At 37.0% G+C, this 15326-nt stretch overlaps 1 long non-coding RNA gene across 1 annotated transcript; it reads right to left on the reverse strand.

The window, feature by feature from the left end:
* Positions 1 to 499: 499 nt before the first annotated feature.
* LOC146159132 (uncharacterized) lies at positions 500 to 1690 on the reverse strand. The gene is made up of 3 exons (XR_014494632.1): positions 1589 to 1690; positions 868 to 957; positions 500 to 553 (listed from the first exon to the last, which is right to left on the reverse strand). It is a non-coding gene; the product is annotated as an uncharacterized LOC146159132 (long non-coding RNA).
* Positions 1691 to 15326: the final 13636 nt, after the last annotated feature.

A 15326-nucleotide genomic window follows, 5' to 3' on the forward strand; every position in this document is an offset into this window, starting at 1 on the left:
CTCGGGTTATGGACGACTGCATCCCGTCCAGGCAGTCCTCGATCCACGAAACCTTGGGATACGGCTCGATCTGTTGCTCGAGGATAAGCGTGTAACTGATGTCGAAGAGAACCAGCGCTACCAGTGTGTTGCCTTCTTTAACTTGTTGCTTCGCCAGCGCAAGCATGTCGGTAGGCAGGGGGGAGATTTTTTCTCTAATTATCTGGTGGAGTTCATTCTTGTTTCTGTTGTACTCTCTGTTTCTGGATGTTGCGACCAGAACAACACACATCCTTAGTTGGTGACTGGCGTTTTTTAAGCTCCCATCTAACTTCCACCGCTTTTCCAACAAGGCCAAAGCACCAGCGTGGTTACCATTTTTTGTAAGGACTTTGACTTGGTCTGCAAGAGATCACAAAATTGATAGGTTGTTTATTTGGTTAAAACCGTAAAACAGAAGGTATAGGTGAATGAAGTATGTTTTGGATTAAAATGTTCTCATAATTTCATTGGCTCTTACCTGACCATAAAAGGACTAATTCCAGGTTGTTCAGACGAGAGCCAGTCTTGAGATCTGAAACAAACTTTTATATTAAAATAACAATACCTTGATTTTATTTAAAAAGCCAATGCTTATATAAAATTTAGAAAGTTTTGAATTCAGTAGGACGAGAAACGAATAAAAAATAAAGTCTCATAAAAGTGTAGTAAGGGTTGGGTGTAAAAGAGGTTTTATGTCACAAAGGCAACAAAACGACTCTGGTAGGTAACAAATGAACGAAAACTATAAAGTTAGTTTTATATCAAAATAATAACAACATTTCTTTAAAAAAATTCACTATAAAGATAATGTAAACTAAAACCTTTGGAATGCAAGGCTATACTTACCCAATAATTTGAGTCGGTGAATGCAGTTCAATGGGTCGACAGGATTGCTGCTTATTCCACCACTGCTGCTGCAGCTGGCTTGGGATGAATCTAAAATGCACAATAACTACACTAAGGAGGTTACACCGCCTGGCTGAGTGCTCGGGCTCGTCCATACCGGTAAAAAACATACCATACCGGTATGTGTTTTTATTACTTGCAAGTCTGATTAATGGTTCTCGTCTGAGAACCAGTTAAACAAGTTGAGACTCGCACGAAAGAATTGAATGAACATACTTGAAGTCCTTTGAAAAGTTACTATCCTTAAAAATGAGAAATCAGCTTGAATTAAATTAATGAATAAACAATAACGTCTTCTAACTCGTCGAGTGTTTTACACGCATATTACTAATTGGAAGACACCCAATTCCTACTATTAGGTACAAAAGTTACCCTAAACTTTGCTTATTTTCCTTAAATCAGGGAATACAAGCTTTAGTTGAAGGTTTAAGTTAAAAAATATTTTTTCCGCAGGTCACGGGCATGGTCATGACTTTCACTTAATCTAGACACCTGTCTTACATCACTAGCATAGTTCGCTTGTTGACCAACCAATTTTTAATATTTATTTCAGAAAATGTCTTTTACAATGTTTATTAAATTAAATATTGGTTCACTGCACATTTTGTTTAACAATTGTAATAATTTAACTCTTTGCACCAAATGCAATTCCATATAGCACCTGTCATTTTGTCCAAACGCCCTTGATCCGTACTTGTTTTACTGAACGTACAGAACTACTGCGACCAACGAAGCCTACCGACTTAAGCCTTGGCTCTATAGCAAGAAAAACGCCGTTCAACAAACGCAGCCCTTGAAACGTCGCAGTAGTTCCCATTATTATAGTTCAAAGAAAAAAGCGGCCTCTCAGTTAGTTCCTGTTTTTAGATTGTTGAAGTTTAGAACAAAAATTACTGTTGTAGTGTTAAGTTCGATCTGGTGCTGTTTCCTTCGTTTTTCAGTTTAGTACTTTTCGCATAATAAATCAGCCATAAGTATATTCAATTAGGTCATATAGAACAAAAGCGATGTCTCATACATTTTGTGGTATTTCATAATATTTATGACGAGATTGGTCAGTTGTCTGAAGCTAATATTTGCAGAAACATTTGGGTTAACTTCCCATCAATCAACCAACACTAATGTAAAGATACTCTTTATTATTGTTTAGCATAATGCAGATTTCATCTGTTGTGTGAGTATAATAGGCCTTCCCAATATTGTGCTTTTAGTATAACCCCAGGATTTTATGTTAACGTAACAAGCCAAAAATGGATCGAAACGAAGAAGATATCCAAACTCAAAACTTGCTGATCGATTGTAATTTGTAAGTACTTTTTTTTCGTTTTTGTTGACCTACAGTACTTCATAACACTTGATGTATTTGTTTTACAGGGAAGCACTTAATAAATTTGTACGAAATGAAGGTAAGCCATGCAGGTGCCCTAGTGTGAGCCGGATGGGTTTGAAATATGCGGCTTGGCCTTCAAATGCATAGAACATTTGATTGTGATTATATTTTTAACGTATAGATTTTGCATTTGCTTTGCGCGAATACCATAAAAAATTAAACAAATACCTTATTTCTTGAGGGTATATAAGTGATTTATAACGCATAATCCCCCAAAAAGGAACTTCATGTTTTTATTAGCCAAAATTAGAGAAACTATACCTTTTAAGATATAAGTTATTATTTGTACTTTAAAGTTGTGCATAAATATTTCTTTGCATACTGTTTTGATAAGTAAGGTAAAATTTGATGGAAAACCCGATTTTATTTTTGCAGTGGATTTGGGGCAGGTTATGAAAGGTTTAGAAGACATCAAAAGAAAAATCGACACAGCAGGTAAGTTGACAAGCAATAAATTATGTTCCGTATATAGTTTGATTTTCTTGTTTAGCAAACTATCAAAGTTTTGCGGTAACTGATTATTAAACTACAATTTTTAGGCGAAAAACATGATGCAGCAGCAGAGTTGAAGGCCCTTTTAGAGCAATCACGTAAGTAGAAGGAATTGTTTGAGTTGAGCGTTTGCATAACCTTTAGAATAAATCTTTAGATAATTATAGTCTCCGCCGAATAATGAGAACAATAAGCTAAACTATTTTTTTATTTAGACAATGTTTCCGACTTGTAATCTTACACTTTCTATATTTTAAATAGTCTTTCATCGTTAAATCAATATATGTTTGTTAAAAATCTTTATCTTATAGCCTACATATATATGTTTTTGAACAGAGGCTTTGGTGGCGAGCGTAAAAGACTTGACAGGTAAGTACTTGTTCAAAAAAATGTGTAACATGGTTTCAACTTTCGTCATATATGTACATGTATACCCATCCTAATATCACATAGTGCAGGGGTCGGCAACCTTTCGTACACAGAGTGCCAGTTTCTTAATAATGTCAAAATATTAACAACTCGCGTGCCAAACATTTTTCTATGTTTGATTTCGCACTGGCAATCAAGGCTGCGGAGTCGGTTAAAACAACCCGAGTCCGACTCCGGCCAAATATCAGATTTCATTGCGTCCCGAGTCCGATTCAGCCTCTGTATTTCACCAATTTACATTGCTAAATTAAGGTGGGGGGTGCGGGGTATTTCCCCGGAAAAATTTTTGCGGCCACGCCCTCTAGATTGGCTTAACACTTCGCTACACGCATTTTTTCTTTTTTTAAGAAACTGAGTACTCGGATTTCTCGAAAAGAACAATATATTCTTTTGTTCTATTGTTCTCTTAAACAATAGAAAACAATAGAAAATTTAAGAAACTTTTAGTACTTGGCTTGAGCCAAGTTTCTTATAAAAAAAATGCGTGTACAACACTGCTTTATGATTTCCGTCGCATAATATTTAACGTTGTGAAAGCAATATATCACTTTTCATGAAAAGGGTACTCCCCCTTGCCCCCCTTAGCAAAGGGCAGGAGGGGCGCTTGCTCCCTCCCCCCCCCCACGCACCCCCCTCTCCGGCGTCCCTGTGCCTTGTCAGTTTCGAAATTTGGTACTGCGCATGCCGCACACGTCGTACTCGGGTTGTTTAAACTGGTCTTACTCGACTCCCGAGTCCGATTCAGCATCCCTGCTGCGATCTGACATCTAATTTCCGTATCTTTTTTGAAATATACTTCGATAATATTAAGCCGATACCTAGAAGTGTTAACTATCAGTTTCGTTTTTGTTGGTTTCTCAGTCGCACAAAAACACACGTGCTTACTTTTAATGTAGAACAGTGGTTCTTAACCTTAAAGTTTAGGATTTAAACAAGTTGTAGCCTACTTTTAAATAGTTGGGCACAACACTTGCAGCATTGTGACGTAAGATGAAGTCCAAAGTAGACCGTTAACTCTATGTTACATCACAATGCTGCAAATTACGGAACTGGCTATGTTTTAAATTTAATGGACAAGCCGCCTTCAACATCTTGCTTTTTGCAATTGAGATATAAGGTTGTAATGTATTTGGCGGACCGGCAGGAAAGTTGACGCGGACCGGCGGTTGAGAACAACTGATTTAGAATGCCCAGCTTTAACATAGTAAACGTTATACGCCAAATTTGGGGCATTGTGACGTAAGATAAAATGTTGGTAAACAACAAGTACGCCCACAAAAAATAATATAAATATAATACAACACAGTTAAGACACTTATTTGTGACATGAACTGGCAAAGGGTGCAACCATTTAGTTAGCGCTAGTGTTAGTGATGTATTAGTAATGTTAATGATGTGGTGATGATGTAATGGTTGTACTTTCTTAAGGTGATATAACGTCACGCGTGCCAGGGGTTGCCGACCCCTGACATAGTGAAACCGCCAAAGATGGCCGTATTTAATTTGCGTAGCTGTCAATTTACCATTATTACCAGTTAATATATTTTGTATTCATATAGTTAATAAAGTTATATTCGATTTATGTTGTCTATTTAACAGTACAAAGTTTTATCTAAATACTTTGTTAAAGATAACAAGTGAACGTCTAAATTAGATTAACATTTGCAATGTACAGCTATCACCTATTGTTTTTAAATTTCAGGAAAGAAGAAAGAATTCAAGCCCAAAAGCAGATTGCGGCAATCAATCTTGCTTGAAGGTAATTTTTCTTTAAATAAACATCTCCGTGTTATAGATTTATAATTCATGGGGTGGGGTGAATATATCAATAACATGCACCAACCTTGGGCGGCAAAAAATTTTTGAGTTATGACGTCACAAAGTTACGTGGTAACCTTAAAAAACATGCGGTTCTCAAATGTTCTCAAATCGAACCAAAATAAAAAAGACTGCGAAATCGTGTTGGAGCGAAGCGCTAACAATTAATTTAATTAATATCAAATTACAAAGTTTTAATTTTAGAAGGAGACTTGACGCATCGCAGGATACTCGATATTACAGCTTTTACAAATATGTGCTAGTAAACAAGTTGTTAGGGCAATTGACCCAACAGGCTGTATATCTGTAGAGTAAACACGCTACAGGTCGCTCTACAAGGCCAAAAAACATGCATTGCTTTTTCGTTTAATGGTTTAAATGAGAGACGTGTTACTTATGATACGATGGTCATATTGCTATAACGTTAAAATAAATTGCTTAACCTAGATAAACTGAACGACATTGTATTTTAAAAAGAGTAACCTATAAGGAAACATGGAAAAAGTTTCGATGGTATATTTATATATTAAAGACGAAAAGAGGATTTATATAGATTAAGTTAGCCTAAAGTTCATTTCAGTGAGTGTTATAATATACACACGGCGCTTTTGTGCTAAAAGGTTCCCTGCAAAATACTCTAAAACTTATTAGAAAGACTAGCAGTATTACCTCAATTAGGCGAAAAACATAGTTTAGTGTGCGATGGCCTTGTGCCACAGCGATTGAAAATCACAGAATGGAGGTGCGATAAATAAACATGGTATTAGCCTGCATGTCAAGCATGGCAACGACATATTTCTCGAGGTGTGGCTTTAACATTACCGAGTGAGTTTTTTATGATTGTAGAAACCAGCGAGGAACTGCTCAAAAACGGCGAGTACGACCAGGCCTATGGAATACTCGCTAGCACACAAGAGTTGAGCGAAAGCGGAAGGGATCTTTGGTTTCTCTTCCAATACTGGGGCAATCTTATGGTGGCTGGAGGAAGAGATGCAGAAGCTAAACAGGTCCATGAAAAGATCATGGCGACTGTACGAGACGAACTGAAAAGCGACCACGACGAGGCATTTGATTTGGCTAGATCTCTGCAGAAAGATGACAAGTATTTCGATTCAGCGCTTATGTGTTTGATTTCCGACGACTTGCTTAGCTCGCCCCTAAACCTCATAACGGCCGCCGACAAGCATAACAGCCTCTCTCTGCTGGGCGCCTTAACCGAAAAGTTAATGTTAAAAAAGCATTTTAAAGGTTTCGTCGAAACTGTGCTGGTGCCGAGAGGCAGAGACATGTTATGCGAAATTCTTAAAACTCAGTCGGGTGGCGGCTTGGCCTCAAAGCTATCCCACGTTAAAACCCGCTCCCTATATGTATTTGAGGCCTTGCTGTTGAACGCCAACTCTTATAAAGCCCACATTGAAATTGGAAGGATTGCACTTGATTTTCTCGAAGGCCATTACGGCGAGAACGTGTTTAAGCAAAAGATCTATGGTGTGATTTCTCACAATATCGGTTCTTCATACATGTACCTGTCCATGAATCGCGAGGCAGCCGCCATGTTTCACCAGGCCGTTAAGTGTTTTAACGGCGCTGTAGATATGGATGACGATAACGAAAAAAGCGAGCACACCCGAAAAGCCGAGGAAATGATTCGAATCCATAATCTTGACTTACTTTTGGAGTAATGGTTTACTTAATTTTATAGCTGTGTAAATACCCTAAGGCTCCTGATATGACCGTAAATTTCCAAGAACCGTTTCAATGTAAAAATTGTTAATATATGTATGAGTTTTTTCCCGTTTTACCCATTAATGGTTTTAGTGTGTCCTTTATCAAATACCAATTACGTTTGTTTAATGGTAAAAATAACGGCCCAAATAGACATAAAAAGCGACATGCTTTATTGTTTAAGCGTTTCGGCCAATGCTCGTGCTATCATCAGTGAGCAATTGACGAAACGTTTAAACAATGAAGCATGTCGCTTTTTATGTCTATTTGGGCCGTTATTTTCACCATTAAAGTTATGAAAAGATCCGTATATAGTGTTCCAAATAATGTTTGTGTTTTTTAAATTATGCTTCTAAGTCAGACCTCGTTAATCCGGACAACTTATTTCAAATGTAATCTATAGTTTTAGTTGGGTGTCCACTTTGGAAAAGCAAAGAAATATAAAACAAACCTGGCAAATGCACAAGCGAGTTCATCCCAAAATATTTCCGTTACCTTGGAATTCGGTTCTTCGTGCCCGGTTTAACGAGGTCTCTATTTATTGCCTAAGATTAGACTCTATTGGTTTCCTAGTGAAAACGTCCATGAATATAAAATAGAATGGTGTATGTAGAAACCTACTTCAAGGTTCTTGGCGTGTTTGTTTTATTTTAGAATCGATTATATTTGATATAACTGTACAGTATAGCTACACTTTTTCGATGACCATTTACAGAAATCTATAGTGTTTATATACCGCTTATAAACAGATAAAAATTTGAAAATGTTGGAATCGTTTTTTGCTTTCATGAAACAGACAATCAGATTTGGACAATGTTTCTTGTGAAACACAAGGACAAATATCGGGGCGTGAAGGAAACCGGCCAATCAGAATCGAGCAATTCGGCTGACAGGCGTTCCTGTCGCTGAAGTAGACCAATAAAAAAGCAGACAATGGCCCTTTGTTTAATGCCGCTTCCGAAAGTATTTGACTTAGTCACAATGTCCTTGGGGACAGTCATTGTTTTTGTTTTATTTTTAACCCAATATACAGTCGGGCATTCCTATAAGACTTCTATAATTGTGGACAATATTTGGAGGTTTTTAATAGCGGTATCAACAACACGCGGCCATTTTCTTTAACATGCTGGGATTGGTCAATTAAGTATTGGCGTAATTCGTATTGTGGGAGGCATTCCAGAGCCACGCCAGTAAGTATATTTGTGAAAACCATGGCCTACATGTTTTGTCGCATAATGGCGGCTAATTTTCTACTCTTCGGCAACACTTTCATTGCCCTGTAAACAACGGATTATTTCTTGCCGACTTGAAAAAATACTTCGGCATCAAATCTTTGTTAAACTTTACGTTTCTCGGCAAAATTCAAGGAATAATATTGACGTAAACTCTAAACCTGAATTTGGAACAAACAATAAGACAAAAAAATCAACAATACCTAGAGCAGAAAAATCAATGATACTACAGTATTACCACCAACGACATAATAAAGCTAAACACACAGTAATATGTACAATAGAACAATAACTGCATCTTCTTAACAAGACACAAATCTGTCGGAATAAGTCATAAATTATGGCCTATATGACCAAAATCACGGCTGAAACTGTGGGGATAAGGTATGGGGCTATGGGGGCCATGGCATTGGCCGCTTTGGTGTTGAATTTTGGGCGCCCTGGTTTGAAGCCGCTGTTTTGGCATCTGATTTTCTGGCCATGTTAGGGGTTATTGGTGGCCGGTGGGTAATGGGTGGGGTTAGAAAATGGGTTAGAGTTGAAATTATTAGTGGAGTTAGTGATGTACCTAGGGGTGAGGTTTGGGGTTAGGTCAAATGTTTTGTAGGCCTGATTCTGGTCATTTACGTCTTATTCCGACGGGTTTATGACTTAATCCGATTTTACGACTGTTTTATATTAGTCCTATTTTGGCCTTATTCCGTACTGTGTGTTAGTTTTATTTGCGAACTGTGTGATGTTGACGTTGTTCTTATTTCGATATTATGGCTGAAGTCCTCTAATTTTAACCCGAAACAAACACCAAAGAATAACTAACAATCACTATTATTTGACGTAGTAAGATAGTAATTAGGGATTGCGGTAGACTGTGGCCGCGGGCCACATTATCATGTATCACCGCAAACTCTCTGCGGGCCGCTCCAAATCCTATCGCGGGACGGATCCGACCCGCGGGCCGTATGTTGCCCCGCCCTGCTCAAAATTGTTCTTTGTGCTTTGACCCCTTTGGAATTTAGGTTATATTTAGTCAAAACAATCTTGCACATTTGATGAAGATCCAAGTTGTGCACAGGCATGGGACAACAGGACAGGTCCTCTATCAAACTATATTCTTTTACAACTTTAAAATTTAGGCTAAGTGCAATTTGTTTTAGTTTTCCTGTTTTGCCAGCATTGTTAGCTAAGCTTACAGTTTTTTTAATATGCCAGTGCAAAGAGTGCATGTTTTTTGCTTATTGAAGACACACACAACATGATTCGAATCCATGATCTTGACTTACATTCGGAGTAATGTTTACTTAATTTCATAGCACTGTGTACCACTATGGATCCTAAAATGACCGTAAACTTACAAGTTTCAATGTGAAAATTATTAATGTATGATGAATTCAAATTAAACCGTACAATTAAATCAGTGTTTCCAACCTTTTTCACACTAGTGCCCCCTTGGGCTCAATATTATTTCATATCGCCCCCTAATCTTGCGTTGCAGTAAAGCATTATATTAATCGTAGTCTAACATCATATGGTCTTCACTTTTGTATAGTTAAGGCTGTCTAACATACATTTAGATTTCCTGCTATAGTTTTTATTACATTGGCAAAAAATTAAAAAATATTAAAATATATATGTCTAATATTTTTGAAAACGTTTTCCGTTTGTTCGCGACTATACCTTTATCACATTTTCGGTATAAAATGAAGAAAAATCAGTACTTACAGAAGAATGAAACTCGCGGGCCGTTTTACGGGTTACTAAACTGAAGTTACCGAACAGCAATCCTAAATGTCGACCAAAACAGCCTCCCCCTTAATTAGCATCTAACTTTTCGAACAAAGGAATCGCGCGCTCGGAATAAACGCGCCGCGCGTCAGTTGATGTCACTCGGCACAAAATAAATATTTTCAACGCGAGAAGCGCTCGGGACTTTGGGTTTGCAACAATTGGATCGCTGTTGCTCTTTATGGCTGTTGCTCTGGCTACGACACAACAAACCCACGTCAGCATTTGTTGATGGAGGGGCAAATATATTGTAGGACTATCCAGGCGAAATATTGGGTTCCTCTTTGTCACAGTAAAGTTCCGTTCTTCTGTGCTTGGCTGCGATACAAAAACATAGCCAACCATTATCTCAACTCAATAACGTCTGGCTGATTTAAGGTAACACATAAACCTCAACCCATTCAAGGGCGTCAACTGGATAGGTTTGGGGTGAGTTTGACTGTAGCACAGAAACATTACAATATTTAACCAAACAGACGAAACCCGTTTACAATAACAAATTCCAAGTTGAAAGAGCAACTGAAATACTCGGCTAAAATGGCTTGTAATAACAGCCATTTTGCAACTTTTAAATACAATTGGCATATATAGCCTACTGTACTATAGATTAAGATGGAATAATATTAGCTGTTGAATCAATCCAATTCGCAAAACTGCTAACTGCTGACGCTTCTCATTAGGTTTTAACAATTTAAATCAATAATTAAATTGCGACTAAAATACTTCATATTATAAATTTTTGTTTTCGCAAATTGCGTTTATATAGAGATGACGTCACAAAGCTACATCTAAACGTGACGTCATATTTTTTAGGGTGTGATGAGACGCAGGACGCCCTTGAACTAGGTTAACACATTCAAGAAACGGATCGTAATTCATTTTTCTTTACATTACGTTGTTATAATCGGCAACCAATGCAGTTTTTGTGAGGGGAATGGCCTCGTGGCCCGCCCTGGCTTATATACGTTTGCTGCGTTCCAACGCGTAACACAAAGCTCTGTAACAAAACACCTGATCCGATTCGCACCGCAGCAACCTTGATTTACATGAAGCAGTATTGGATTTCAGCATGTGACTGAAACGAACACTCGTAGAAGCTACATTGGCGAGAGTCGACCTTTTGTGAATAAAGCACGCTTTTGTATTTGCTAAACAACCTAGTGTGAATTCGTCAAGCTAATCGCCCTTCATCCAATGGCATCACAAATTAGTACAGGGGCAACATTTGGCAAGTCACGGGCCATTTTTAAGCTTTAAAATGCCTCGGCGGGCCGTAATGCATTAAACGGAATATTTTGTTGTAAAAACATATGTTTGCAGGTTTTTTACAATAACAAACTTTAATCAAGGGGGATCTAGAATTGTTTGGCGATCGAAAATGGCTCTAATTACATTTAAGAAAGGCATTCGCGCAAAATTGCATTTGTTTGGTGTAAAATTTGTCACGGCGTCGTCCATGATCACAGTGAAAATATGACGTGAATATACTTAAAAAAACGCGATAAACGAAATCGTTAATCTAGTTTGTGCTGTGATTTGAATGGGGACGTTAGACTTCCAATGTTATGTCCAGTTTTGACCGCCGACCTTAGTTTGAAGTGGTATGGGTACGGAAATAATGTAAATTTTTACTATAAATTATAACTTTTTATCGGCGTAAAGGTTTGAAAACGACGATCTTCTCATAAAGCATAGTCGGCCTGAGGACGATTTTGCTTTGCCAGATGTTGACATGTGAGGCAGTGCCTCACCTGCCTCCCCTGACTGCACGTCCCTGCTCACAATAGTGCTTTATCACAAACCATGGCTACAATTCCTAAATTTATTTTATATCGGCTTCGATTGTTGAAATTTCCTGTTGTTGCGAACAAAATATCCTGGGAAATTGGAATCTATTTCTTTGCTTGAATAGGGTTTGAGGCCTTTGTGCTCTTGTGGTTCCTGGACCTTCTAAAAGGAACTAATCATTACCAGGTCGCTGTGTATTTAAACGCAATTACGTATTTACAGTAGAGCTCAATTCAAACACAAACAGATGCAAATAGGTCTTATTTTATAACAACAATATCAACATAATATTATATTACCCTGTTTAAACTATTTGGGCTGTTTTTATATCGAATTGTTTTATCGCACCAACGTCAACCTTGGAATATGGATTGTGTGTATCTTTTGTGACATTAACCAGATCCCAGCTAACAATTTGACGTCGCAGCGACGTAGATTTTTGGTTTAAGTTTGGTCGATAAGACGTTGCAACCAACGTTATTTCTACGTAAAAGCGTCGACACTTTACGACCTAGATGCGAACTACGTTATTTATGCGTTTATCATAAACGTTATTTTTACGTAGAAGTGTCTACTCCAGATGACGTAGATTAGACGTTGCAAATTACGATGTTCAGCGACGTTATTTATACGTTTATCCTGAACGATATTTTCACGTAAAAGCGTCGACACCAAACGATGTAGATGCGACGTTGTGCAACTACGTTATTTAGACGTTCATCATGAACGTTATTTTCACGTAAAAGCGTCGACACTTTACGACCTAGATGCGACGTTGTGCAACTACGTTATTTATACGTTTATCATGAACGTTGTTTTTACGTAGAAGTGTCCATTCCAGACGACGTAGATTAGACGTTGCAAATTACGATGTTCAGCGACGTTATTTATAAGTTTATCACAGACGTTATTTTTACGTAAAAATGTGTGATTCCGGACAAAGTTCACGACGTTGGAAACTACGTTGTAAAACAAGGTTATTGAAAGCGTTCACATTGTTATGTTTGCGTAATAGTTTGGACTCCATGCCCTACAAATTACGTTGGAAATGAAGTTACAAATTACGTTCGCAACTACGGTATAATGCGCAAAAAAGAAACATAATAACGATGTTTTTGAATTTTTAAAACACTTATACTTGTTGTGACATATCTGACTGTAATTATTTACACTTGCAAATTCTTACTAAATCTTCTAAACAATTACCATCCAGGAAAATATAGAAATAATATAGTATTGAAGTAAAACAAACACGGCAGTATAAAAATGTTGACAATAAAGAACTGTAAAAAAGACAAGAAAACTGAGAAAATTGGTCTGTGGACCTGCAAAACACACAAATTTTATAGTGTTACTTAAATTGCTCTATTACACTAACACAGTCTAAAAGACAAAATTGAAAAAGTTTTGCATTTCACAGACTATGTGTAAAACAATGCACATTAAAACAGGAAAGTAACGTTAACAACAACAACAACGTATTGAAAAAATAAGAACAATAAAAATCCAGCGGTGTAAAACGAAAATCCAGCAGTTTAATCCGAATCTGAATGCATGTGTGATACATCGAGAGAGCTGTGGGCAAATAATATAAAAATTAGGGAATAGGGAAGTGACTGCTAGGGCTATAGGGTCGAACAGGGGAATATATACCTTATAAAAATGGCTCATGTGTTTGTCAAGCTAAGGAAAACCCCATCCAACTTTCATCTGTTTAAGCTGCATTAACTGGGAAATGTGATTAATAACTACAAACATAACTTTTAACTTCATTTACCTTATGTAACCAATTCGAAATGAGAAAAGCCAAAAAACTAATTGCAATGATGCACGTGCTTCTACATGGTTCAATAAATGCCCAATTGGTTGCCTTAAACAAAAAATTTAAAACAACCTGACAGTTATTTCATATTTTTGATTTTTTTAGTATGTCAGCAAAGTGTTTTATGAATGTGATTAATTGTTCTCACTATTGGTAATATTATGATCCAGACGTTTGGAATCCTAACACAATTCAACCATAGTTTCAAAATTTAGATGTGCCATTTACCAATTTAGCCAAGCACAGAAATTTTATATCACTGTTAATGTATTTTCTTGTGCAACCTGAATTTGTTCGGTAAAATGTAGTATCAAGAATTTTTATCTCTATTTTTGCCAATAATAACATTTAATAATGAATATTAGTATTTTTTACATTTTTTAAACTTTGTTTTTATATTAAAAAAATATAGACCATTCTTAGTACTAGTCTATGGTATAATTTTTTCCCAATAATTCTGTCATATTATGTTTATTTTGCCTTTACTTATTGTGTGATGGCGTTTTGTGCTGTGTAGCGCTTCTGGTCCACAGAATGCAGACTGGTCAGAAATATATAAAATTAAAATTCTGGTGACATTGTATAACTATCACTGGTAGGTTTTGAAAAAAATTGCTGCCCAAATAAAGAAATTTAAACGCAGCCAGGATACATTTTAAAGTCTTTGTTGTTAGCATCTAGGGCAATTGCAAGCATAAAACAAAACAGTATGAGTCAAATAAATATAATAATTAACAAAAATCTTGAAAATATTAATCACTAATTTACCTGTAAATATTGATGAGCAGCCAAGTTCATGAGGAATATCTTTAACGTGTACCCTTCTTTAAATCCCACCTTGAACTTTTAATCAAGCCTTTAGTCGAGATCTTCAGTAATCAATTTTCAAGTGTTCATTTGGGGTTTTATGCACACCCAAGGTATTTACGCTGGCATGATACAAAGATCAAGATTTGCATTAAAATTGTCTAAAAAGTTTGGGTGTTCACTCGCCGTAGAATGCAATTGGGCGCTGGTTTAGAATCCTACCACAATGATTAAATCAACGCAGAATATTTGGGTTAGGGTGCGAGTTAGCGTTTGGGTGAGGGTGGGCCAAGTATTATTATATCTATTATTTAATACTTGACCCACCCTAATCCAAAATGCTAACCCGCACCCTAACCCAAATATTGTGCACTGTGGTAGGATTCTAGACCAGCGCCTGCAATTGCCCACAGAGGTAATAGAGCTTGTTTTTCTATGTTAGATGAAAATTAGTGGAGGCTTTAAAGTCATTTATTCAGTAAATCAATTTTTTTCCTACTTAAAATAAAAGTTATAAATAAAACTACAAATACAGCTTAGACTATTTAACCTGAAAATATATTTGATAACAAAGCCTAATCGGCGCTGGTCTAGAATCCTACCACAATGAAACACCATTTGGGTTAGGGTACAGGTTAGCGTTTGGGTTAAGGTAAGTCAAGTATTATTATTAAACAAAGAATATAATAATACTTGACCCACCCACACCCAAACGCTAACCCGCACCCTAACTCAAATTTTGTGCGTTGATTTTAGAACTGTGGTAGGATTCTAGACCAGCGCCGCCTAATCTTTTTATGTAACCCTAATCTTCATGGTTTAAGGAAAACAACCTAAATATCTAACAAGCACTCTAGCGCTGAGCTGCCAAAACTTATTTTGAATTCCAATGTCCTGACAGCAAATGTTCAAACTGGACTGTGATGTCATCCGCATATTGGCCAATCACGAGTTTACGCGCCGTTCGAAAACCGCGAAAAAAAGCAGCAGGGAGCGACATTCTTGTCTATTCAGGAAACTGCGTCTATAGCGGTCGCTGCGCTAAGTACTTTTTTATGCGATTTGTTTCATGTAAAGACAATGTTACCCTTACTAAAATGCTATCTTAAATTAA

This window comes from Ascidiella aspersa, chromosome 3, assembly GCF_963924565.1.
Source record: "Ascidiella aspersa chromosome 3, kaAscAspe10.2, whole genome shotgun sequence".
Classification (NCBI taxonomy): domain Eukaryota; kingdom Metazoa; phylum Chordata; class Ascidiacea; order Phlebobranchia; family Ascidiidae; genus Ascidiella; species Ascidiella aspersa.